The 26,280-nt window shown below is 54.5% G+C and overlaps 1 protein-coding gene across 1 annotated transcript in view; it reads left to right on the top strand.

The window, feature by feature from the left end:
* Window positions 1-2,985: 2,985 nt before the first annotated feature.
* EPN2 (epsin 2) overlaps window positions 2,986-26,280 on the top strand; it is an 84,493-nt gene continuing 61,198 nt past the window's right edge. The window contains exons 1-5 of the mRNA XM_032616202.1: window positions 2,986-3,897; window positions 4,819-5,692; window positions 6,592-6,682; window positions 7,013-7,128; window positions 11,152-11,455. The gene's annotated coding sequence lies outside the window, so the exon portion shown is untranslated. The remainder of the gene's footprint in view (window positions 3,898-4,818; window positions 5,693-6,591; window positions 6,683-7,012; window positions 7,129-11,151; window positions 11,456-26,280) is intronic.

Below are 26,280 nucleotides of genomic sequence, written 5' to 3' on the forward strand. Positions count from 1 at the left end.
AATATATGGTTAAAAAAAAAAAGCACTGCAATGTGTTAATAAATTTCACAAACTCTATCTTAACCATACAGGGATCCTTTTGAAGGAACTCACTTTTTTCTCTTTCCTTTCTCCTCTCCTCCCCTCCCTCCCCCTTCTCATTTTATTTTCGTTTTGGAACTCACATTTCTTATGGTTAAAAAAATTGATCGCAAATCCAGAAGTTATTCAGTTTCACTGTTCTTCTTCATATTCTAAATTGCAATAAAATTAATTTTAAGACTTTTATTTTAAGAGCAGCATAGGCTGCTATCATAGGAGAAAATCTAGATGATGGTATGGTTCCAATTATATGACATGACAGAGAAGGTATCAGGAAAAGGTCAGTTGTTGACAGGGGCTCAAGGAGGGAGGGATGAATACATGCAACACAGGGGTTTGGGGGGCAGTGAAACTAATCCACATGGTATTATAATGGTGAATACATGTCATTACACATTTGTCAAAATCCACAGAAAGTACAACACAAAAAGTGAACCCTAATGTAAACTCTGAACTTTATTTAATAATTACATATCAATATCGGCTCGTCAACGGCAACAGAAGCACCACGCTATAATACAAAATTTTAATAGGAAAATGGGGAGGGGAGCGTGAGGGGATATATGAGAATTCTCTGTACTTTCTGTTAAATTTTTCTATAAACCTAAAACCGCCACCCCCAATCTATCAATTAATTTAAAACTACACACACAGGACTTCCCTGGCGGTCCAGTGGTTACGACTGTGCGCTTCCACTGCCTGGGGCACGGGCTGGATCCCTGGTAGGGGAAGTTCCACATACGGTGGTGCGCCCCCCCCCAAAAAAAAACAAACAAACATGGATCACGACCACCCCAGTCTTAATAGTCACATCTGTCCATCTATTCATTCATCCTGTAGAAGTGAGTGAAGCTGGGGTAGGGAGAGTTCTATAACATACTCATGAAATATACAGTCCCACTTGTGACGATTTTCTACTGCTTATTTTCTTTGTACTTTTAGATTGCTTGGATTTCTTTCTGTTGAGCGTGTATTACTTTTATAAAAACAGTCATTAGTTAAAGTAAAGAAAAAATTTAATGAATTAACGTGACATTTCTTGCACCCCTGAGTCTGTGGGCAAATATTCATATATTTATATTTGTGTGTTTGCAGTTTAAAAAATTTAAAAGACCACAAAGCTTTATACCAATATCCTTATGCGTATTGATGAGAAATAGGATTACAGGTAGCTTTCTTTAAGTGCAGTTTCTTCTTTTTTCTTTCTCTCTTTTCTTTTTTCTGCATTGTTTAATCACGTCGTTTCTCTGCTCCCACGCTCTCCGTAACACACACCAGCTAAATAAAAATTCCTTAAATTATTCCAGCTCATTAAATGGCCTCCCCCAGCTCTTGCGGGAGGTCCGCAGTTCCGATCTGAGATGAAGTTGGGGGGAAAACGGGTTCAGAAACTATATGTTATAGTCACGGTATTTAACCTTTACAGGAACCCGTTTACCGGGGGAGGGATTAAAGAGCAGCCTGGGTAGCGGAGGATCCGGGGATCGAACCCAGGTCTCCGGGCGCCGCAGCTTCTTTGGCCCGGATCCCTCGGTCGGCGGCCGCGTCTGCCGTCCCGCGGCGTCTCTCGGAACTGCAGGCCGCCTTCCTGTCTGAGAAGTGAGGCGGGGTCTGGGGTCCCACGGGGGCCGAGCCACCGGGGCGGGGCCAGGCCAGGACCGGCGGCCTTTCCCTCACGTCGTTCGTGCAACTCTCAGACTTGCACCCCGCCTCCCTGAATAATACTACTTAATAAACTGAAAACGGTTCCACGAACAGATGACTTTTTTTGAGGACGTCTTTTAAAATGTCAGTAAATGTATTGAAAGGGGAACTTGCACATCGATACTCTTAAGTGGAAAATTAGTGTCTCTTTACACATAATAACAAGGAAACTACGATAAAACCAAGACAGTTATGAAATGGTGTTGGATACTGTTTCTCACAAACAGTATGAGGTGAGGGAGCCAAAGCAGGACCTGGGGGAGGAGCACTCCAGGCAAAGGGAAGAGCAGGTGCAAAGGCCCTGCGGTGGGAGTGTGCCGGGGGTTTGAGGAGCAGCGAGGAGGCCGCTGGGTGAGGGGTGGGGGATGAAGCCAGGAGGCGACAGGCAGGGGGATGGGGCACATTCACCGAGAAGCTGACAAGGCTTAATCTGCAGTCCCCTCAGCTGCCCAGGTGTCCAAGGCACTGGCAGGGACCTTGCAATGAGCTCACGCAGTCACAGCTTTTGTAAAATGTGCAAGTGCCTTTCCTGGAGCTACGCGTAGTTCACAGCAAACCATTAAAAAAGGCAATTTAAACATTTTGCAAGAAACCCAGGTTGGAGATGTAATACGTTTCCTTTGATACTATTTCATTAATTTCCTGTATTTAATTCATTTTATCCTCTTAGGAAACGTTTCTACGGAAGTAGCATATGCCTACGGGAAAGGGCCCACGTCAGAAACGAGGGGCTCGAGGGAGTGTCCACAGAGGCCCAGCTCCCTGCCCGCCTCCCTGCTTCTGCCAGCATGTCCCCGGGGTGACCACCCTCCTCAGTCTTCACAATGCAGATTCTGCTTTCCGAAGAGCCTGTACCAGACAAGCAAGCTTCATCACAACTGGTTAATGTTAATGTTAACATCTCTGCCACTCTGACTCCCCCTTCCTCCCAGGTTCCCTCGTTTTGTATTTGTACGGTTGTATTATTTTTCATAGAGAAGGCCTCCTATATTACAGAAGCTTCAGGCCCCACAAAACCTGGCCCTGCCCTGAGGGTGGTTCACAGACCACAGTAAGACTCCAAGCGAGCTGGGAGCCCAGACAGGGTCCTGAGAGGCGGAGGGATGAGGTCCGACTTAAGGGTGAGGATCAGACTGGGACACTGGTGGAGGACAGGAGGCAGGTGAGGAGGGCACTGCGTAGTCCAGGTGACCGGCATTGGGGGCGGGGAGGGGGCCAGGGTCAGGTTCCAGGTACCCTCTGCTGGTAGCCAATGGGATTCGCTGGTGGACCCAACGCAGGGAATGAGAGAGAGAGAGTTCTTGCCCTGAGCGATGGGCAGGACAGAGGGTCTTAGAGATGGAGCAGCTGGTGGGTGGAAAGGACGGGGAGCTTGTTTCCAGATGCGGGGGTGTTGGATGCATGAGCCTGGAGTCCAGGTAGAGGCCAGGTCCGAGGATGATATTTTAGGAAATGTCAAGGGCATAGCTGGTGCTTAGAGGGCTCTGGACTGAGGTCACCCCGGGGAGTTAGGATGGACCAGAGAAAAGGCCCAGGGTGCGCCAGGGGCGCCCCGACATGAACAGACCAGCAAGAGGAGGAGGAACCAGCCGAGGAGCCCGGAGAACTGCAGGCAGTGAGGGACGCGTGTGCTACACACTGCCGTCCACGACAGCCCGAGGCGGGGACACCACTGTCCTCCCCTCCCTCTGAGGCCGACCCCGGCATGCCCCACCCGAAGCACCTCCTCGGCCACGTTCGGTCCCCCTCCTGTCTTTATAGCGCACCCTGTGAGGCTTGACTGTCGTGAGGCCCTGTCTGCGTCCTGAGGCGGTGATTTTGCTCATCCTCGGATCTGCCGAATCCCAGGGCCCAGCTCAGCACCGGCACCCCGAGGTGCCGAGGCTGCGTCCCCGGCGGGCGGAGGGCGCTGCGATCTGAGAGTCGCCGCCAGAGGGCGCCCGGAGCTGGAGCACTGAAACCGCGGGAGAGGACCCGAGCGTCCGCACCGGGTGGGGCGGGGAGATCCGGCCGGAGCGGGCTTCCCGGAACAGGAAGACCTTTACCAGCCTGAGGAGGGAAGCAGGATGAGGGCAGGCTTCCCAGGAGGTGACCTTTTAACTGTCCCGCAAAGTGAGTGGGTGGCGGGCTGGAGCAGGGCCGGGGGTGCCGGTGGAGCCGGTGGAGGGGCGGGGAAGGCCCGGGAGGCCCCCCGAGACTGGGGAAGCGCGCAAATGGCGGAGCGTGGCGATCTGGGCGGACGGCCAGGAGTGGCCCCCGGAGCTGATGCGTGCTCAGGCCCCAAGGGGTGGAGGCACGGGGGGTAGGCGCAGCGCTTAGCCTTTCCGGTGCTCGGGGACATGGGTGCTCCCACGGGGGGTTCCCCCCTGCTGGCACCCCCCCAGGCCCCAGCTCCCCCTCCCGGGGAAGGTCTGGATAGTGGGATTCCACCTCCTGCCAGGGAGCGTCCCAAAGGCCCACACGCGCCCTCTTGCCTGCTCCGCATGGAGGGGTGATGAGGGCAGAACCGTTGCTCAGTCACAGCCTGAGGTCAGAGCCTGGAGTCCCTGCAGGTCAGAGGTCAAGGGGATGCCTGCACGGCTGGAAGGTCTGTGGTCACTGGGGGGAGAAGCTGAGGTGACCTCATCCTGAGAGCCTGGAGAGATGGGGGAGGGGTGGCAGGGGGCCAGGCAGGAGGGGGCCTGGGGGCCCGGCAGGGGGCGCCTACAGTACCGGTACCGGTACCGGGCCTGCCTCACCGAGGCTGCCTCTCCCAGGCCTGAGTCTGATCCCCTTAGAACGGGGTGTCAGGGGGTGGCCTGAAGCCCCTTCCAGGTCCTGGGTCCAAGGCCAGCAGGAAGGATTGGCTCCTTGGGTGACCCTCCCACTTTCTGCTGCAAGAGCTTCCAGGGACAGTGTTGTCAATGATAATAATAAGCTTTTTTTTGATGTTTCTATATTCCAGGAACTTTCCTAAATGATGAATATATTTATTAGATAAGTTATCCCCAACAATACCATGACTGAAGAGCAATTTTTGGTCCCCTTTTACAGATGAAAAAACTGAGACTCTGAGAGGGAAGTGACTTGTCCAAAGCCACGCAGCTGGGATGGAGCAGTCTGGCTCCAGAGCCTCTGGGTCCCTAAGGTCACTTGAGTGACCCAGCCCCATACCACGGATAAAGAGACCCTGAACCTTGCCTGCTCTGAGCACAGAGGACAAATGTGGCTCAGACGTCTCCCCCCAGGCAGAGTGACCTGGAGGGCCCCCTTCAGCCTGGGGACTGCTCATCTGGATGTGGGCGGTCAGCCCTGGGTCAGGGGATGGTGCCCAGCTGCCTGGGTGCTGGCACTGGAAGGGCAGCTGTGGGTTAAAATCCTAACTGTACCCCTCTCTGCTGTGTGATTCCAGGCAAGTCACCTAGCTGCTCTGTGCCTCAGTTTCCCCTTCTGTAGAATGGAGATGATCATAGCATCTCCTTTAGCAGATTGCTGTGAGGATTAGATAAAACAATACACATAAAGCACCTGACTGCTGGTTTTCCATGGGCTCCCCTTGGGTGCCTCTGACTCTCCTGGTTCCAGAAACTCTCACCTCACATTCAGCAGGGTGTGCAATGAACCTGGCCTCCCAGACTCAGAGACATCACAAACCAATGTTTCTGAATTCTCCCACTGGTCCTCTGGGGTTGGTATTATTTATCAGACCCCCTCTATGAAGGAAGAAAACAGAGGCACTTGCTCTGCAGCCAGAAAAAGGAATGAAGAGGGTGGCTGTGTGTAGATAGGAAGTGATCTCTCTTTTTTTTGGCCCTGATGCTTGCATGTAGGATCCTAGTTCCCCGACCAGGGATCAAACCCGTGCCCCCTGCAGTGGAAGCACAGGGTCTTAACCACTGGACCGCCAGGGAAGTTCCAGGAGTGATCTGTAAGTGATATTGTTAGATACTGTAAATTGGGGGGAAACCAAGCACAGAACCACGTGTAGTATATGCTCACATTTGAGTGAAAAAGGGGTTGGGGGATGGGAAATATAGGTAGATTTGCCTGTATGTGTATAAAATATCAATAAAGTTTTAAACAAGGTATTGATTATTTATCCCTAAGGAGAGGAACTGGGTGCCTGGGGTCTGTGGTGGAAAGGAAACTTCTTGCTGCACACCTGTGAAATACCTAAAAGGATGTTTTTGTGTGTTATTTCCCTGAAATAAGGTCAGGGAGGGGAAAATGAATACATTAATTCAGGGGTGCAAATTCCAACACCAACAAGAGCTAGACAAGAAATATGAATACATGTGAGACATTAGGGAGTGGTGGAGACTGAGGTGAACAGTCATATCCTACCTAAAGGGGCAGCCCTGCTCAGCGTCAGCAGATTGCTGCCCTGCGGAAGTGCAGGCAGACCCAGAGTTGTCAGAGCTTCCAATTTCCAAAGAGAAATGGAAATGGGGTGGCCACTGGATGAGGAAGACAGTCAGGGCGACTAGGAGAGCACGGCCTAGGGAGTGGCCGAGCTAGAGGGAGATGGAGGGAAAGTGTGGCAGCCACCTCAGCTGACTGACCTATCTGCCATCCCCAACACCCGCTCCCCTGCTGCCTTCCACTTAAGAGACTGGAGAGGAGAAATGACTCACCTTCCCAGTCTCCCTTGCAGTTAGGAGTGGTCATGTGACACAGTTCTGGCTGATTAGATCTAAGGAGTCGGTGGGGTGGGGGGGGTAGGGGTAGGTTGTGGAAAATTATTTCTCTTCATGATAAAGGGACAAATGCTTTCATTCACCCTAAACTTACCATTCCTCTTCCTTCCTGTCTTAAATGTGAATGCAGGTGCAACACCAGGTGCACTAGCAGCCATCTTGCAAACAAGAGGGAAAAGCCAAGAAATTGCAGAGTTATGAACCCTGACATCACTGGCCTGGTAAGCAACGCCAGCCATAGCTGATCTCCAAGCTCATTGGGATGGGGGAAAAATGCACTCCTATTTGTCTGAGCCACTCTGATCTGTTTCTATTTTTGTAGTCAAACACATGCTTAAGTTTATAGAAGATGTGTATTTGATAGAACTCAGAAGACGTGGGAAAGGGAGAGGCTAGGCAGGAGTCTGTGGAGGGTAAAGGTCAAGGGGAGAGGCTTTGTTTTTGGAGGTGGGGGAGGCCTGATCATGTTTCTATGATAACTGGCATTTACTGAAAACACACTATGTGCCCTACACAGCGATTTACACAGATCAACTTATTTCTCACTGCAGTCCTCGGAGCCAGGCCCGGCTATATCCCCACCATAGGGAAGGAACCGCGGCTCAGAGAAGCAAAGCAGCTTGTCCAGCCGTACGGGCTACAGAGATGCAACAGGATTTGAACTCAGGTAGAAGCTGTCCAGCCCAGGATGGACTCTGACTCCTCCACCTGGCCCTCTTGGGGCCTCAGTCTCCGTGTGAAATGGGGTGCGCCGGGAGCCTGCCATTCTGTGGTCCCGGTGGGGGCGGAGATGTACCAGCGCGAGGAGCTGGCCTCTGCTGGCCCAGCAGGCCAGGGCTCAGCCACGCAACCAACAACCCTTCCACCTCCGTGTCTGGTCCCTCCCCGCTGGTGGGATGAAGGGGCTGGGGCTGAGGCAGCCCTGACAGGGCGCAGGGCGGTGTGGTGCCTGGAGGGCGCAGCCTGGGCCTCTGGGCTTCAGTTTCCTCTTGTCTGTGACGGACACCGAACAACACGCCCGCAACATGCCTGCGGCTGCTTGGAAGGCTCGCAGTGATCTAAGCCTGGCTGGCGTGGAGGGAGGGTGTGGACCTCCCCGGCCACCCCCTCTTGGGGCCCCAGGTCGGCCCCAGGCATTTCCGGGCAGCCTCAGGAAATACCAGCACACACACACACCCCCCAACGCCGTCGGCGGGCCTGACGCCACCACCGACCTCCTCGCCCCTCCCCCACCTCCTTCCGGCCGCGGGCCTTGCTCACTTCTCCACTCTGGGCAGTGCCTGGCCACCCGCGCCACCTCCTACACAGTCTGCGCCTCCTCCCTCCTCTCCCTCCAGCTCTCTCTTCCTCGCTTGGAGAAGGGGGCATGGGGGGCAGGCTGGGGTCCCGGTAACTGGGTGGCAATGCCTGACAGGCTAGGCGACTGTGATTTGGAAAATGGAAAAAGTTTCGGGGGATTCTGAAAACCTAGAAAAGGAATCACGGAAGCAATCAGGGAAGGCTGCCTGGAGAAGGTGACATTTAAGTCTGGTCCTGGGAGACCAAGCCATTGACCAAGGACAGGTGTTTCAGACAGTAATTCATATATTTGATGAGCATTTATTGAGCACTTGCTGTATGCCAGTCCCTGTGCTAGGCCCTGAGGTCTGGCAGGAGGCAAGATAAGTTTGTGCTCTCATGGGCTTTGCAGTGGGGGAGTCAGAGGCTGCGAAGGGGTAAGCACTACCTCACAACCTGGGCTCAGAGCTACTGAGGGAGGGTAGGTGAGGGGAGGCGAAAGGTGCCGAGCTAGTCTGAGGAGGGTGGCCAGTGGGGGCTTACCCCCCCCCCGCCCCATCCCTCAAGGGCATTGCACGACTGACGAGGAAACAGCAAGTGCAGAGGCTGAAAGTCAAGAGGTTGCAGGAGGCTCGGCTGCTGGACAGTGGACTAGGTCAGGAGGCCGCTGAGGACAGGGCGGGGAAGTGACTGGCCCGAGGTCACAAGTGCTGGAACGCAGGGACGTGAGCTCAACCGCAGGAGTGTCCGTAACTTTTTAAAGCGGGCCTGCAGCAGCACAGCCTCTGGAACAGCGGCCAGCCTTCCTTGGTAAGGCTGCCGGGCCACCTGGGGCAGGTGCTGATGGAGGGGACAGCTAACTGCCGGGAGGAGACGCTCCCTCAGAGAGGCAGCAGCGGAAGTCGCCGTGGGATGGTGGAGGCTGTGGTGGCTGTGATGTGGTTTCTCTGCAGCCCCTGTGGTAACAGCCCGGGCGCTGTGCCTGCCCTCCTGTGGCTTCTGCGCCCACACACAGCCCTCGCTGGGGCACCCTTTGTTTCCTGGAGCTCGGACTGGGGCTGGGAGCCGAGCCGGGACCCTTCTCAGTCCCGGGAGACCTCCCACTCTTTATCTCCTGGGTGGCTGCGGCCTCCTTTATAGAAGAGGAAACTTGGGTTCAGAGAGGGATGGTGGCTGGTCCAGGACCACACAGCAAAGGGCTGTGTCAGGCACCCACAGCTGTGGGCTCCTCCCTTTCCCTGTCTCATTTCCCCACGCCCCTAAAGGTGATTCCTGGGGTCACATCCAAACGAACAGCTTCCTTTTGAATCCTTGTTCTAGCTGGGCTTCTGGGGCGCCAAATGCAGACATTTGGTCAGTGAGTCTTCGAACGTGATTGAACGTGCGCACAGTTCCCATGCACGCAGGACAGGCTCTAAATGCTATTTACAGCCCCCATTTGTGCAGGGAGTGGGTAAGGACACAGACTCTGGGTTCCAAGCCCCCGGCTGCCGCCTCTTAGCTGTGTCACTTCGCTTTCCTGTGCCTCAGTTTCCTCATTGGTGAAATGTGATCGTGAGGGTGACTTCCAATTGGATCGGTGTGAAGGTTAAAGGAGATAACAGGGAAGTGCTTAGGAGAGGGGCCCGCCGTGGTGGTGTCCGTGTGGGTGTGCAGTGGTCCTGCGCAGAGAAGGTGGCCTCCCAGACCTGCTCCATCCTTGCAGTCGCCCTGTCAGGCAGTGCTTCACACTTCACTTCACAGATGGGAGACTCGCAGGGTGGGCTTGGAGGTCGCCCAGAGTCTCCCAGCTGGTGAGCGGTGGTGTCGGGACCGGAACCCAGGCCAGGCTGGCTCAGACAGCCCTGGAGTTCCCCCGTGGACAGGGCAGGCTGTGACTCAAGTCTGCAGGAACGTGGGCAGGCGTGTAGGGTAAGCGGGCTTTGGGGTTGGAGGTGAGGAGGGGGCCCCATTTTAGCGGCCGGGGAAGCCCGCTGGGGAGACGGACTGAGGGGATGGAGCGCGGGGCGTCCGGGTGTGTGGGGAAGGGCATTCCTGGCAAAGGGAACAGTGAACAGTGAGGGGAGAATGGGGCGGGGGCAGGGTGGGCAAGGCCTTCTAGCTGCGGTGGGGCGGAGCTGTGGATTTGATTCTAAGTGTGCTGCAAAGCCCTTGGAGGGCTTGGGAGGGGTGACGCTATTCGGTCTCCCCAGCAGCCCTGCCAGCAAGGCACGGCAGCCCCGCCCCCGAATTGCGCTGAGGAAGCTGAGGCTCTGAGGGTCCCTGTGTGCTGCCTTGGTCTGGGGTCACCAGCACAGAGCGGCGGCTGGACTCTGGCTCCCAAAACTGCTCTTTGTGTGGGGTGCCGGGTGCGGCTACAAGTGCCCCCCACCCCCTGACCACAGTCGGATACCCCTGGGCTTGCGGAGTGCCTTCCCCCAGGGACGGCCTGTCTTCCATCGTTTACTCTCAACAAACATACTCGGACATTATGCTCTGTCTGAGCATAATTATGCCCGAACTGTGCAGGGGGAGGAGACACAGGTAAGAAAGGCCAGTCCCAGCTCCCCCTCTCCAAGAAGCCGCTGACCACAGGGTGCAGAACCTACACTGTCACCGTCCAGGAGGCAGGTGCCAGGATGCCTGTGGCATCCAGGAAGGCTCCCAGGGCAGGGTGACCACTGGATCCTAAAAGCCTATGGGCACTCAGCCAGGCTGACTTCTAGAAGGATCCCAAAAGGTGGAGAGGGGGCTCCAGGCAGAGGGAACAGCACACACGGATGCTCAGAGGCCAGCAAATGCAGGCCATCTGGGGAACCCCGGGTGATGGGTGGGTCTGCAGTGCAGGATTGGGGGAGCCGTGCCCACCGAGGAGCCTGGAGAGGGCAGCCCCTCCCGTCCCCTGGAGCTCAGTATCCTTGTCCACCCAGTGCGGAGCACAGGGAAACAGAGAGGCCAGCGATGGGGAGAGGCCTGGGAGGGCCCAGGCTGGTTGGCAGGTCCCAGCTGGCCACTTGTCCCTCCCGCCCTTGTCTGGGTGTGTGGGCAGCTCACAACCGGCACTCAGATGAGGAGAACAAAGATGCAATTTTCTCATCTTTCCGTTCAGTACCTCTTAGGCACATTTGCAAAAATTGATAACAGAGTTGCTTTATGTACCCGCCTTTTTTTTTTTCTTATAAGAAATTAAAGAAAAAAGTGGAAGGAAGGAAAGAAGGAAGGGAGGGAGGGAGGAAAGGAGGGGAGGAAGAAAATACGGAAGAGAAAGAAGCAGAAGGAAGAAAAGGATTGGGAGAATTTTTTTTTTTTTGGCCTTTTTCTGGTCCAAGTGGCCCCTATATTTGCATTGTCTCACCCTTTGGAGTCACTGGCCTCCTGCCCTCTTTTTTGGGACCCCTCTGTCCTGGCCTTTTAACTGCTGTGTCTGTGTCAGCCTCTCCACAGCCTGGCAGCCCTGGCACAAGCCTGCTTCAGCCCCAGCCCCAGCTTCACTAGGAGGGGCTCAGAAAAGGACGGTTGCATGAATGAGCAGAGGTGAGCCGTGTTCCCAGGTCTCTGGATAGACTGGTAGATCCGGACACGCCACTCCATCAGCCCTGGCCCAGGGCCCCTTCCTGAGCCGAGGCCAGCCCCCTTGGCATTCTTCCAGCAATGCTGAGTCCTGAGCGGATGAGGACCCACTCTGCATGTGGCCCTGGACTAAATGCTTTCTCCATCATCTCAGTACCGTGAAGCAGGTATGACTGGGCACCACATTGCATTGAGTTGTCCTGTGTTCTTAGTCTCCTCAAGTCTGTCTTCCTAGTCTTGCTTGTGTTTCACACAGTGGCAGTTTTGAAAAGTACTGGCCGGGTATTTGTAGAATGTGCGCATGCATTTTTTAAGGATTATTTTAAAAGATGTTTATCAAATAAAAAAATAATAAGGAAGAGAGAGAGGAACAAAGAGAAAAAGAGATGTGAAAAGAAAGAGAAAGGAAGGAAGGAAGGAGAGAAGGAAGAGAGGGTGAGAATAGATGAAAGAAGAGAAAAAGGAATGAAAGACTGAGGTTTCTGTCAAAAGAAAACTTTGCTTGAGGCAACAGTGGAGCTGTCCTTTAAGAAAGCTAGGATGGGGCTTCCCTGGTGGCGCAGTGGTTGAGAGTCCGCCTGCCGATGCAGGGGACACGGGTTCGTGCCCCGGTGTGGGAGGATCCCACGTGCCGCGGAGCGGCTGGGCCCGTGAGCCATGGCCGCTGGGCCTGCGCTTCCGGAGCCTGTTGCTCCGCAACGGGAGAGGCCACGGCAGTGAGAGGCCCGCGTACCGCAAAAAAAAAAAAAAAAAAAAAAAGAAAGCTAGGATGACGCCAGCCTGACTCAACAGCTCTTTTTTCTGGGCTGGTCTGAACAATTAAGAATTGTGTCTGTGAGGTGACAGAGAGGGCTCCTTGCAGCTCCAGCTTTTATGGTTCCTGGTGCCCACAATCTCAGAAGCAGAGAGGGCCACTTTTCTGATGGTTTTAGCTAAAATCCTGGGGATGGCTCTTATTGGCTGGGCTTGGGTCACATGCCCAGCCCTGAACCAATGACTATGGCCATGGAGATGCAAATTCTCATTGGCCAGCCAGGGATACGCCTGCCCCTGACTGCTAATGGAGAAGGCTGCTCTCGGCAGCTGCAGAGTTAGCAGAAATACGCGAGACCAGGCTCCTTCCAGCCATTCTCTCCTGACTCACCCCCTGCTGCTTTCTTCTGTGCATCCCGCGGTCCAGCTAAATCGCACCGCTGGTCCGTGATGCCTGCCGCTTGGTCCTTTGCTCAACCTTGCCCCTCCCAGGGTTGCTCTCCTTGCTCTCCTCATAACCAATAATTAGCCACCCTTAAAGTCCCAGCTCAAATGCTGCTGGCTGGGCAGATGTCTCTGAGTTATAACTTTGGGTGATTATGTTTCAACTCTTGATCCAAGCTGAAAGCTTTATGAAGGTGGAGGGCATCCAACTCATCCGGAAATTTTCTGAGGCCAGAGAAGAGCTATGGCCTCTTCAGGGCACTCAGCCAGTCTCTAGCAGAAAGATATCATGCACATTTCCAAGGAAGGGGTGCTCTGTAGGAGATGCCAGTCCCTGACTCCCTTGGACTTGGGTGAAAAGCTCAGCCCTGCCGCTCCTCAGCTGGGCCAGCAGTTATTATTCCCCTCTCTGTGCCTCACTGCTCTTCTGTAAAATTGTGAGAGTGCCTACCTATCTCACAGGGCAGTGGTGACTGCTTACTGAAATAATGCATGTAAGATGTTTCAGTCCGTGTAGATTCAAGAAAACAATTTAAAATGGTCTGTTGGGATTTCCCTGGTGGCACAGTGGTTAAGAACCCGCCTGCCGATGCAGGGGACACGGGTTTGAGCCCCGGTCCGGGAAGATCCCACATGCCGCGGAACAGCTAAGCCTGTGCGCCACAACTACTGAGCCTGTGCTCTAGAGCCCGCATGCCACAACTACTGAAGCCCGCACACCTAGACCCCGTGCTCTGCAACAAGAGAAGCCACCGCAATGAGAAGCCTGTGCACCGCAACCAAGAGTAGCCTCTGCTCGCCGCAACTAGAGAAAGCCCAAGCGCAGCAGCTAAGACCCAACGCAGCACGCGCCCCCCACCCCCAAAAAAATGGCCTGTCTTGGACTTCCCTGGCCGTCCAGTGGTTAAGACTCTGTGCTTCCAGTGCAGGGGGTGCAGTTTTGATCCCTGGTTGGGGAGCTAGGATCCCACATACTGTGGGGCGTGGCAAAAAAAAAAAAAAAAAAGCCTGTCGTGTTTGCAGTGTTCATCACTATAGGGGAAAAAACCTGAAGAGTAATGGCCAATAAAAACTACAAATGTTGGGTCATAGGTTGAAAACTATATATTAAGCTGATGCTGTTTTTTATTTTTACACTTCATGCCCTTGGGAGGAAATCTGAGGAAGTTCATAGAAACTTGTTTTTGAGGCATGATGAGAGGTTTGGAAGAAAGGTGTTATGCAAATCTCAACAGAATTATCAGTAAATACTGCAAATGTAAAAGCCTGGAGGGACTTCCCTGGTGGTCCAGTGGTTAGGACTCCGCGCTTCCAATGCAGGGAGCGCAGGTTCGATTCCTGGTCGGGGAACTAAGATCCCGCATGCCACGTGTGGCATGGGCAAAAAAAAAAAAAGCCTGGAGCCGTCAAAAAATTAAATGAAAACTCTTTGGAAATGGGGTTGATGACTGTCATTGTCAGGAATCGGGGTACCAAGTCAACTGGCTGAGGGAGAAGAGAGAATTCAGCCGAGTGGTGGTCGTGCTGTCCACCTCCCCAGTGTGTGTTCCCCTCCTGTAACTGTCCCCCCAACTCCAGGGGGGAGCCCTGATGGGCCTAAGCCAATCACCCTGATTCCTCATCGAACTCCCCACAGTTGGCTCAGGGATGGGCAGGTGATCCAAGTTCTTCCAATCAGAGCAAGGCTCAGGTATTAGTTTCTGGTTTGGAGAGAGAGACACTGTCTTATCCTGGCTACGGATGTGAGGCATGGATCTGCTACAGCCAATTTAGAGCCAATCAAGACACCAGCCCAGGAAAAGTATGACATGCTTAGGAGGTATATGTCAAAGAAATGGAGCCAGAACCTTGATCACCTGAAGCTCTAGCTCTGGAGATTTTAGTTAAATGAGCCAATTAAAACCGATTATCATTTAAGCCAGTTTGAGCTGGGTTTTCTTTTGAAATAGTTGTAACTGATGTATTGGCTTATGTGCTAAAAAGTCCAGGGTTAAAACTTCAGGCATGGCTGGTTCCAGGTGTTCAAACAATGTCAGGAGAAATCTGTCTTTTCTCTCCTCCCTCACCCCTCTGTGTTGGCTTCATTCTCAGCCTGGCTCTCCCAGTGCGAAGCTGCCTGATGGGGATGGGGGCGATGGGGCGGGGAAACAACCTCCTCTTTTTCAATGGTTTCTGTGGAAGTCCAGGGCTTGAGTCTCACTGGCCCATCTTAAGTCATATGCCCATTGCTGAATCAATCACTATGACCAGGAGAGATGCACTGATTGGCTTGGCCTTGATAATGTACCTGGAGCTGGAGGGGAGAGGGGATCTCTCCCTTCAGTCTACTCAAATTCCTCTCAAGAGTTTGGCTTTCGAATCAGGCCTGACTTTTCTAGCATTGCGACTTTTTAGCTGTGTGATTATGGGCAAATCGCTGAATGTCTCTGGGCCTCAACTGTAAATTAAGGATAACGATGGTCTAAAACTCAGGGTTGTTATGAACAGGAAATGAGATAATCCATGCAGAGCGTTTGCACAGTGCTTGCTGCTTTGGTGTTATTATTATTATTGCTATTTCCTAGCTCCAGGACCTCTACTTCAGGAAGTCGGCCTTGATCACTCCTTCTCTGCAAGAGAGAAGGAAGTTTCCTTTTCAGCTCTCACAGCCCTTTCTCTTATGATTTCCTATGTGACTTCAGCGTTTTAGTTTCAGTTTGTGTTCATGACTCCTCTGCTCTTTTAGACTTCCAGCGCCTGGAGGGACCAGGATAGCTTTATCTCTGTATCTTAATAAGAACCACTGCTAACGCCCATCTACAGCTTCCAAAGCATTTCCTACTCTGCTTTTTCATTATGAACTTTAATGCAATCCCTCAAGGTGGGAGGGATTATTACTCTTCACAGATGGGGAACCTGAGGACTGGGGGGAGTAACAGGCCAAGGTCAGGCAACGAACCGGTGGACAGGAAGTTAGCTGTTGTGGGGCTCCCAGCATAGGCTCTTCCTGCTAGACAAGTGGTTTTGAATCTAGAGTTCAAACCTTGGTGGAAGATCCCTGAGACCCGCTGCCTCTTCACTAGGAGAAGGTGCATGCTGTCTTCACAGCATGCCATCTCTCTCTGCCCGTAGTGCCTCCCCCTTGAAGCCCTCCTTCCCCAACCCCAGAGACATCCCCGTCTGCACAGCCATCTCTTTCCGCTTCTGAAACACACCACCCTGAGCAGCCCCCATCACTGTGCCTCATTATCTGAAACCGGCCTCCAAACCCTAGGAAGGGCAGGTGGGCATGCCTGCTCCAGCCTGTGCCCCGGGTCAGCTTTGGCCTTGGACAAAGCACGTGGCTTATCCTCCTCTGCGAGACAACTTACATGCTGTGGGTTCGGTAGAACCTGGCTTTGAATCCCAGCACTGCTGTGTCCTGCCTCTGTTTCCTCATCTGTAAAATGGGAATAGCGCTGCTGGCCTCAGTGGCTCCTCATGGGGGGATGAATCGAGAGAGGGAAGTGCAAGAGGGTGATAGGCTTCAAAGGGGGTGCAGGAAGGAGAAATGTCTTCGAGGAATGCAGGAATGTCCCCTCTGACCTTGCAAGGCTGAGATGGTCTTCCGGCCTCAGGAGGCCCTCCCCTACTCCCCAGCCTGGCTCGATACCCTGAATTGCTGTCCAACTCACTTCCTGGGCTGTGGTTGGCTCATCATCTCTTTATCTGTATCCAGTTCTCTCGTTCCTAAACCCGCATCTTACGCAGACTTGCAAGCTGCGTGGGGAAGGGATTGGCCTCTGCCTGAGTGACCCAGCCCAGCATCTCTCCAAACCTCAGTTGCCTCCTGTAAAATGCGAACAGTAAGAAGACTCTTCCTGAGGGCTTGTGGTGAGGTTTGGGGCCAGGGCTGTTCCTAGCCACATGTGGCTATTCAAATTCATCAAATAAAGTTAAATAAGATCTTAAAAAAGCAGCTCCTCGGGTGCGCTGGCCACGTTTCAAGTGCTTACACGTGGACGGCGCAGCTGGACAACACTTCCATCATCCCAGGAAGTTCTAGCGGCAGCGCTGGTTTGCACAATCTATGGAAAGCGCTCAAGCCTGCACTAGGCACCCACTACATGTTGGCATAAGTTCATCTGGAGCTGCAAACTCTTTGAGGGCAGGGGCCGTGATTTCAGGGAAAGTTCTGCTCTCCTGCAGACCCAGGAAGGTCTAGCAGAGAGCTGGGGCTCCCAAGGAGGGTTGCACTGGTAGAGGGGCTTTTCCGGGGTGGGGGTGGACCAAGTTCAAAATGGAGAGCTCAGGTTCCTGCCTCAAGGCAGGCACGTAGGGCTTAATTCACTGTCCTGGTGGAGAAGGAGCACCGAGCATTGGGGTGGGGCAGCAGACTGCAGGAAGGGGTTTCTAGCCTTTAGAAGTACCAGCGTTGGACTTTTCAAAGGAATAATGGCCATGGGTTTGCACATGTGTTAGTGTCTCTCTCTCAATCTCCCCTCTCCCCTCCCCTTTCCTCTCTCCTTCCCCCCATCTTCTCTCCCTCTTACTTGTTGCCAGAGAAGGGAAGTCTAGATCCCAGCTTGGAGAACAGAGGATGCCTTCCTGCATCTGGCTCCCTGACAGGAAGCAGGAACACGAGGCTTAGAGAAGTGCAGTGACTTGCCTTAGGTGTCTTTGTAAGTGAGGGCAGAGCGGGACTTCTGGAAACAGCCTCCCTGAAACAGGCCCTCCTTGGAACACAGGCCACAGGGATGGTGCTGTCTACCAACCTAGCAAGCCCTGATCTGTCCCCAGACCCTGCTGTGAGGGGGTCTCTGCTGACCCCACCCTGACTGGAGCAGGTTGGGCAGCTGTGAGGTCCTGGGCACCTCTCCAGCGTCTGCCCCTCCTCCAGCATGGTGCTCGGGACACAGGAGGTGTCTCGTGGGCACTGGTTGAACCAAAGGGGACAGGTGGGTCCTGTGTGAGAGCCCAAGGCCCTGTGAAGGGGTGAGCCTGAATCAGGGGGTCTATAAGCCCCTCACGGGAGGATGGTGACCCTAGAGCCCCACCTTTTTAGTGCCACAACCCCTTTAGCAGTTTAGCAAAGCCCGTGCACCATCCTCAGAATCATTTTTGAGTGTGTTTTATTGAAGTAGAACACGTACGTTAAAGTGACACATCTAAAGTGTACATCAGTGAATTTTCACAAAGGGAACACACTTATCCCAGCACCCAGCGCCCCAGCAGCCCCCGCTCGTCCAGCTCCACCTCCTGGACCTGGTGATGTTTACAAGTGCACACTGCAAGGGGAAGCGTGTTTTTAGCTTAGGCTGGGGGCTCTGTGCGTGTGTGGGGGGTGGAGAGGGTGTGTGGAGCTGTGAGATGTGCCTGAGGCATGGGGAGATTTGTGGGGTCTGAGTAAAGTTTGCCGTGTGCGAGGATTCAGGTATGAATTTGCCAGGGTTTGTGTGGTGGTTTGGGGTCGTTGGGACGCGTGTGTGGGGTTTGGGAGTTATTTGTAGAGTATTGGGGCATAGGCTGTGGGGCGCGGTGGGAGGGCTGGGTAGTCTGCGTGGGGTCGTGGGTATCCGGGTGGAGGCCCTGGGGTCGGGGAACGAGGGGTCTGGGCTGGCTGGGCCGGGGTGGGATGCCAGCAGGCGCGGGGCGGGGCCAGAGGGCACCTGGCGGGGCCTTGCGAGGCCTGGGCTGGACGGAGGGGCGGGGCCTCGGGAGCGCGAGGCGGGGCTTCGTTGAGGCTTGGGCTGAGCGGAGGGGCGGGGCCTCGGGGACACGGGGCGGGGCCTGGACTGGCGGAGGGGCGGGGCGGCGGGCGCGCGCACGCAGTCGGCGCGCCCCCTCCCGGCCGCCATGTTGGCTGGTGTGTGGGTGTCAAACGGAGCTGGAAGCGCCGGCGTCTCCGGTGGCTCCCCTCGCTCCCGCCTCCCCAACGCTACTGGCGGCCGCAGCCGCGCATCCGGGTCGGCCCGGAGGAGCGCAGGTGAGCTGGGGCCACGGGGCTCGGGGGCCGGAGCGGGCCCAGGTCGCGGACCCTGCCCCTTCCCGGGCGGACGCCCCCAGAGCGCTGCCCCCCCAGCCGTCCCCCAGAGCATGCACCCCCGCAGTCCCAGCCGGGTCTCCACCTCAGGCGGGACCCCTTCTTACCCGCCCCACGAGGTGGAGAACGGCCCCCTCCCCATCTGGATCCCTCGTTCCGCTGCAGAGACCCCCCCTCCCATTTCCCCTCGGGGAGCTTTTCCTTTCGTATCCTCGGAGCCTGGGGCGCCCCCTCCTCCCACCCGAGATCCGGGAGCCCCTCCAGGCGTCACCGTTTACCTTTAAGCCTAGAACAACCCCGCGCCTCCTCCCCGGGGCACTTTGCTCCCCTCCCCGGGCCAGGCGGCCCTTCCCTCCGGGAGTCGGGGGAGGGATCCCCAGTCCGGGATGCCGGCCGTCCCTCTCTGGGCTGCCGCGGGTCCCCTCCCTTCCCCAGGGACCAGGTTCTCCCTCCCCGCCCCCGCCCCACAGCCCAGCGGGATCGGGGGCGGCAGAGCCAGGCTCCAGCTGCCTTTTGTTCCGCGTGGGATGGCAGAGACCCCGCCCGGCGATTCTGCCGGCCTGGTCGGGTGGGTGACTGGGTGCGCGGGGCCGCGTCTTCCAGGAGACCCTTCCTCTCTCTCCCCGTGGGGCGGCTCCCCAGGAGCCCAGCGCCTTGGGAGAGGCCGGCCCTTCCTAGAGGAGTCCGTGCCAACAGGTTTTTGTTTGCGATCGGAGTTGGTCCGGTGGCTTGGCGGGGGGGGGGGGGGGGGCGGGGGAGGTGCAGCTTGCTCCCCCAGAAACCCCGGTAGGGGCCTGTGGAAACCCATTCCTCCGCCCAGGGGCTCCGTCTGGGGCCCTTCACTCTTTTGCTGCCCTGCGGACGCATCTGAGTCTGTGCTGCAAGGAGGATGGGGCTTAACCATCGTGAGGGTTCAGATGGGGGAAACTGAGGCCCAGAGAGATTGGCCCGAGGTCATGCAGCACTACAGTGTCAGTGCCAGAACTCGATGCTTGGGTTCTAGGGCACTCTCCGGGGTGTTTCAGAATATTTTTAGAGAGATGTTTAGGGTTATCCCCTTCCACTTTTCAACGTTCACGTAAGAAAATGGACAGGAAAAGATGAGTAGTGTGAGTGCTTCCTTTCCACCTCAGGAAATGCCCTGTGAAAGAAGGGATTGGAACAGGAGGTTAAAATGATTGAAAAGGTGAATTTTAGTTTTTAATTGTCCATGCACTCCCCCAGTTATGTAGGATAATGAAGATTTCGCAGACAACTTGTGTCTTTTGTAGCTCTAGATATGGATGGTAGGTGCTGGCCAATCATATACCCAGTCCCTCACAGCAGTGATTGCATTTGCACTGATAATTAAGTTTTCTTCTGTATTTAAGTGAACAGCCAAGGGGCCTGCAGGTTTCTGAATGGTACTTGTTCCAGCAGTTATCTTTGAGACAGGTGATTGTGTCGGAGAAGTTGCCAAGATCTTCTCATATTTATCTGTATATATTTTTTAATATCTGTATTTTTATTTATTTATTTATTCATTTTGTGGTACGCGGGCCTCTCACTGTTGTGGCCTCTCCCGTTGCGGAGCACAGGCTCCGGACGGACGTGCAGGCTCAGCGGCCATGGCTCACGGGCCCAGCCACTCTGTTGGCTGTGAGATCTTCCCTGACCAGGGCACGAACCCGTGTCCCCTGCATCGGCAGGCGGACTCTCAACCACTGCGCCACCAGGGAAGCCCAATATCTGTATTTTTATTTTACATTTTTAAAGCTTATTTGCTTCTTGAGTTTTTTTTTTAATTAATTAATTTATTTTTGGCTGCATTGGTTGTTCGTTGCTGCGCACGGGCTTTCTGTAGTTGCGGCGAGCGGGGGCTACTCTTCGTTGCGGCACGCGGGCTTCTCATGGCGGTGGCTTCTCTTGTTGCAGAGCACGGGCTCTAGGTGCGCGGGCTTCGGTAGTTGTGGCTCGTGAGCTCTAGAGCTCAGGCTCAGTAGTTGTGGCACACGGGCTTAGCCGCTCCGTGGCATGTGGGATCTTCCCGGACCAGGGCTTGAACCCGTGTCCCCTGCATTGGCAGGTGGATTCTTAACCACTGCGCCACCAGGGAAGCCCCCGTTGTCATACTCTTGTGAAGCGTGTTAAAGTTTTCAAAGCTTTCTGAGAGCTGTTCTCACTGTTCCCCAGAATCTTCCTGTTGGATTGGTGGGGTGTGGATGAATGTGGTTGTTGACATTTTATGGCATGAGGACCTGTTGACCCTGAGCCTTGGAGAAATCAAAGGGCTTGGATTTGGGGGAGTGAAGTCTGGGAGGGTATGAGGAATTATCTAGTCCTACCCTCCCATTTGTTTGCTGGGCTTTCCACTCAAGCATTCTGTTTAAACAGATCTTCTGTCCAGCCTTCGCCAGCCAGCTCCCCCAGCGTCTGGGCCCCTCCAGCTCTGCTCCCTGAGCCTCACCACCCCAGGCATTCTTTTGGAGTACTTAGCACGCTGTCTGTGTATCTGGGGCTCTTGTGACACTGTGAAGTCTTTGAGGCCGGTGATCGCCCTGCCTTTCCTTCCCCAGCACCAGCTCAGTCTCTGGTGTGTGGCAGGCACGAAGATGTGAGGTGTGCAAGGAGTCCTGGGGGCGGGCAGGGAACACACTTACCCATCCCTGCTGTAGGCTCCATTGTTCTGTCTTGCTCTTGCAAAAACTGCTGCTGGTGGCCCAGCAGGCCTATGTCAGTCACGTGGGTATTATCTCCTTTCTACAGGTGAGGAAACCGAGGCCCAGGAGCGTCAGTCCTGTGCTCAAGGTCACACAGCCAGTAGGTGATGGGGCTGGGATTCACCTATTGGCTGTTGGATCCCCAAATATTATGACACCTGTTACCTCATCTGAGAAACTGAGTACTGGGGTGAAGAGACGCACTCTAGGCCCAGCTGTGAGTTGGAGGAGGACGGAGTACTGTGGGGTGACCTGATTAAGATTGCTGAGGTGGGAGAGAGCAGGTTTTGCTTTTGTCAGATGCATTGTGAAATGACTGTTTATCCCCATCTGTTGAGTTTTTGAAAATTGACAGGCTTTCTGATAAGTTTGTCAATGGAATTTTCTTTGGTCTTAGTTAGCTTGTTCAAGGTGTCTAAAAATAGAAACTTAGAAAAACAAACACAATGAAGTAAGTGTCTGTGAAGCTGAGAGGGTGTGTTGAGTAGCATCTGTCCACGGGCTGTTTGACCACACCTATCTTCCAGGTTTTTAACTTTTTTTTTTTTTTTTTTTCCGGTACGCGGGCCTCTCACTGTTGTGGCCTCTCCCATTGTGGAGCACAGGCTCCGGACGCGCAGGCTCAGCGGCCATGGCTCACGGGCCCAGGCGCTCCGTGGCATGTGGGATCCTCCCGGACCGGGGCACGAACCTGTGTCCCCTGCATTGGCAGGCAGACTCTCAACCACTGCGCCACCAGGGAAGCCCCTCTTCCAGGTTTTTGATGTCTTAAAATACAAAGCTGTTTGAGCAGACTTTGTTGTTGCTGTTGAACATAATTTCATTTTGTCTTTACATCCATGTGTAACACAGGGATTGTCACCCATCCATGAATGGAAAAACTGAGGCCCAGAGAGGTTCGGTAACCTTTGAGGAACTGACCCAGCCAGGAGTCAAACTCAGGTCTGTGTGATTACCAAACCTGGGTCCCTGCTACTCCACCAGCCACTGCAGAAAGCAGTGACGATGAGTACTCACTTAAGTTGAAGGATAAGCTTGTGATCTGAAAGTCATCAAGTTTATTTAGAAGGTTGGGAGTTGTGAACGAGGAGATGTCTGTCTTTTTCCTAACTTTAGGATCTGTGAAGGTGCTGAGGTTTGAATATCAAGAGTTTCGTGGACTGCTTGATCGCGGCAAAATTTAGGGTTCGGTTTTAAAAATTGGCCTGGCTCCTTTGAAGCAGATCTGTGGCACTGTTATAATACCCCCTGCATGTGCATGGGATTCCTTCTGGTGACTCAGCCCCGGCCCACCCAGGTGCTGGAGCTGCTTTGTGCCTTCCTGTTAGTCCTGATCTGGGCGGAATGCGCCAGCCCTCTAGAGACAGGGAGGGTAGCTTCTTGCTCTCTCTGGTCAAAGCAGTGGTAGAAATTGGGGCACAGAGGTCAGTGGAGGGACCCCTGTGTCCTCTTCATGGCACCCAGCTAACAAGTGGAGCAGGGAGAAGCAGGCTCGCCCTGCGGGGTGGCTGACCATCCAGGGCTGATGCATGATGTGGATTTAAAAGCATCTATAATTCATCACTTCTCAGCGCAGGCTTCGTCCCGCCTCTCACTCCCACCCTCCCCTCTTAAGGAAGTGTCATCGTCACATCTCGGTGGCTCTGTAGCTGAGGACACCAAATGGTACAGATAGTTTGGCTACTAAGGCCTTGTGACAAGTAGCTTTGGAATCAGATGTGGGCACAAATTGGCCTCCTGGCTGGATGGCTTCGGGCACTTTAATCACTGAGCTTTGGTTTCCTTGCTTCTAAAGAGGGCCAATAATAACCACTTTGCAGACAGACTAGTGGTCTTTGTCAGACGCTGGTGCACATCGGCATTGCGCAGAGCACTGGCCCCTCCCCCAGAGTTTCTGATTCAGTGGGTCTGGAGTGAGGCCTGAAAATGGGCATTTTCAGCCAGTTACTGGGTGTTACTGATGCTGCTGGTTCTGGGGCCAGATTTGGGAACCGTGGCCCAGAGGACAGAGTGAGAAGGCGTGTGGGGAGCCTGCGAGGGCCAGCTGTGCCGGAGGCTCACCAACAGCGGCTCCCTTCTGCCCCCCAGGTGCTTCTGTGTATCGCTCAGATGACGGCATGACCCTTGGGAAGGGAATTTGGTTTCTCAAAGCGATGTTTTCACCTGTTCTGCCCCCCAGGTGCTTCTGTGTATCGCTCAGATGATGGCATGACCCTTGCGAAGGGAATTTGGTTTTCTCAAAGCAATGTTTTCACTTGTTCTTACGTGATTGTAATTGGGCTGTGGTCACAGGCGTCGTGACCCTGTGGGTTAGTTGGGATGTTTTCCTTCATGAAGGGAACGTAAGATGTCAGTGCCCTTCAAAGAGGCAGTAAATCCAGGATCCTGTTTGAAAAGCTGGTTCTTCATTCCCACACATCAAGCGAGATGTTCACTGTCAAGGCCCTTTAGAAATGCAGCTGGGAAAGGGCAGGGGGTGTGGCGTTGGGCATGGAGCAGACTCCCACGGGGCCACTGGGGCGGCCACTGGTGTTAATGGAAGTCACTCCTCCCTCCAACAATTCCTAGTGATTTCATATTCTTTGGTGTTTAGAGTTTGGAAAAAAAATTAATTTCCTCCAGTAGGTAATTATCAGCTTGTCCATCAAAACCAAACACGTGGGTGTGTGTGAGCCCTGATGGTCTTTGAGTGTCTCCTTTGTGCCAGGCCCTGTGTGACTCCTTTTATGCCCAGTAGTTAATTTTCATTGTGATCCTCCAAGACCTGTCACCACTGCTCTTTTGCCTGTGCAAAAACTAAGTCTCAGAGAGGTTCAGCAGCCTGCCTCAGGCCACACAGCCAGTCAGCGCCCCAGCTGGTATTTGCTGCCGCCAGTGTCAGATTGAAAACCACACTATTTCCATGGCCTCGGCCCGCAGCCGTGTTAGGCTCCCACTACCTCAGTGTACGCTCACGGCAAACCCGCAGGCATTTCGCAGGGGAGCAGAGCTGGGGCTCGGAGGGCTCGGACTTGTTCACATGCACCCACCCAGTGCCCGGCAGGACCTGCATTCAGTCCCATGCGGGCCTGAGTTTGGAGCTCAGGAAGCTGTTTCTGTGGCAACACCTCCCCTCCCGGCCCAGGGCTGCAGAAGTCAGTTCTAAGACCCGAAGCTGCCTGGGTGTGTAGAGCACGGCCCTGGGGGAGCCCCAGCTGGGCTTGCGGGAGGAAGTCTTTGTGGCTGGTAAGGGTTTCTGTGTTTGCAAAGCTGTGTTAAAATCATTGCCCAAATTGCTCTTTGAGAGAAGGGGCTCTTTCTTTTTGCTCTGTAATCGTGAAGCTCTGCGCATTTGTTCCGTAAACATGACACATGGGAATTTAGGACTAAAGAATGGTCTGGTAATGCTGTTAAAATGTGATCAGATTCACGCTGAAGAGCTCGGTAGCTTTAAAACGTCACGTGTAAGTAAAAACGTGAAGCATCTCCTTCCTCAGCAGGCAGTTCATGCGTGACTTCTAGCAAATGGGTCATTTTTCTGGTCGTACCAAGGGTGAGGAGGCTGGGGTGTGCTCACTTTCCCAAGGTTTGAAGATTGCCTGCAGCTCCCCAGCAAGGGCTGATAGACAGCTATGTGTCAGTACGTGCCCTGCCCTCTTGGGAGGCCCGGGAGGTTTGGACTCGAATTTGTTGTTCTGTAACCTCTTTAAGACTCTGAGGTGACTAAATCATGAGAGCAAAAAGTTGCTATCCAGAGTCTGCCCGCTTCTCTGTGTCCCCCTCCCCCAAAGTCATGGCAATAAAGGAATACTGACAGGCTGAGAAGTCACATTTTTATTTGAAAGTACGTCCTCCCTGAGTGCCCGTTTTTTTTTTTTTTTTTTTTTCTTTGGGGTACGCGGGCCTCTCACTATTGTGGCCTCTCCCATTGCGGAGCACAGGCTCCGGACGCGCAGGCTCAGCGGCCACGGCTCACGGGCCCAGCCACTCCGCGGCACGTGGGATCCTCCCAGACTGGGGCACGAACCCGTGTCCCCTGCATCGGCAGGCGGACTCTCAACCACTGCGCCACCAGGGAAGCCCTGAGTGCCCATTTGATACCCAGAGCTGTCATGGGGTATAACGAGTGTACTTTGGATCCAAAATTTTGGGAAATGATGGTCAGAGAAATAGTTTTTGGGCCACTTTATGAGAGGCCGTTGGTTGATGTAGAAGCGTGGGCACAAATCAAGGGCAGTTCCTTGACAATAGGGCTGACATTTGAGATCAGCGTCAGCCTTGGGGTTATACGGCACGTAGTCTCTAGGGTCAGAGGGCTGGGTGTTTGAGAGGTGCCATGGCTCTCGCCACCAGGAGCTCAGTCTAACTGAGAAGACAGTCAGCATCAGTGAGACAGAAGCTGGTGGTTTGTTGAGTTGTGATGTTGATTTTCTCGGTCAGGAAATCAGGAATGGAGAAAAGTCTGGAAGAGTCAGGGAGAAGGTAGGATTGAAGCTGGACCTGGCAGGACAGGGAGCTGCGTCCGGGAGAAGGCAGCAGAGGGCGCGGGCGTGGGTGGGTGCCTGGGGCGGGGCAGGGGGTGGGGGTGGGCGGCGCAGGCTCCGGAAGCAGCTCTGCTGGGCCTGAGAGCAGCGAGCGCCGAGGTGGCCAGGCGGCCACTGGCTGTGATGAGGCCACGACCTTGGGACTGGGGGGTGCGGCAGTAGGGACCCGAGCGAGGGGACCTCTGGCGGGGCCTGCCGCGTGGCATAGCTCCCGTGGGTGAGGGCCTGGCCAGGCTGGCCTCCTGGGGCTGGATGGGCCCCAGCCCCGGAGCCAGTCCCAGGGTGTGTGTCAGAGCGAGTGGGGGAGGCAAGGACCTCGGGGCCTTCCTGCGGCCGGGAAGGTGGCTGCGACGCCTTGCCAGCCTGCGGTTCGTATCCTTGTCTGCACCTGCAGATCGCATGGCCTGGAAAGCTTTTTCAGGACGCCTGTGATGCGGCCCCGCCCCAGACCGTGGAGTGGGAGCCAGTGGTGTTTTAGAAGTGCTCCAGCTGATTCAGATGCTTTGTGTGGGCTGAGAGGCTGAACTGTGTGCTCAGGGAGCTTCTGGGAGTGCCAGGGATTAGGAGGTGGG

Source organism: Phocoena sinus, chromosome 20 (genome assembly GCF_008692025.1).
Source record: "Phocoena sinus isolate mPhoSin1 chromosome 20, mPhoSin1.pri, whole genome shotgun sequence".
Classification (NCBI taxonomy): domain Eukaryota; kingdom Metazoa; phylum Chordata; class Mammalia; order Artiodactyla; family Phocoenidae; genus Phocoena; species Phocoena sinus.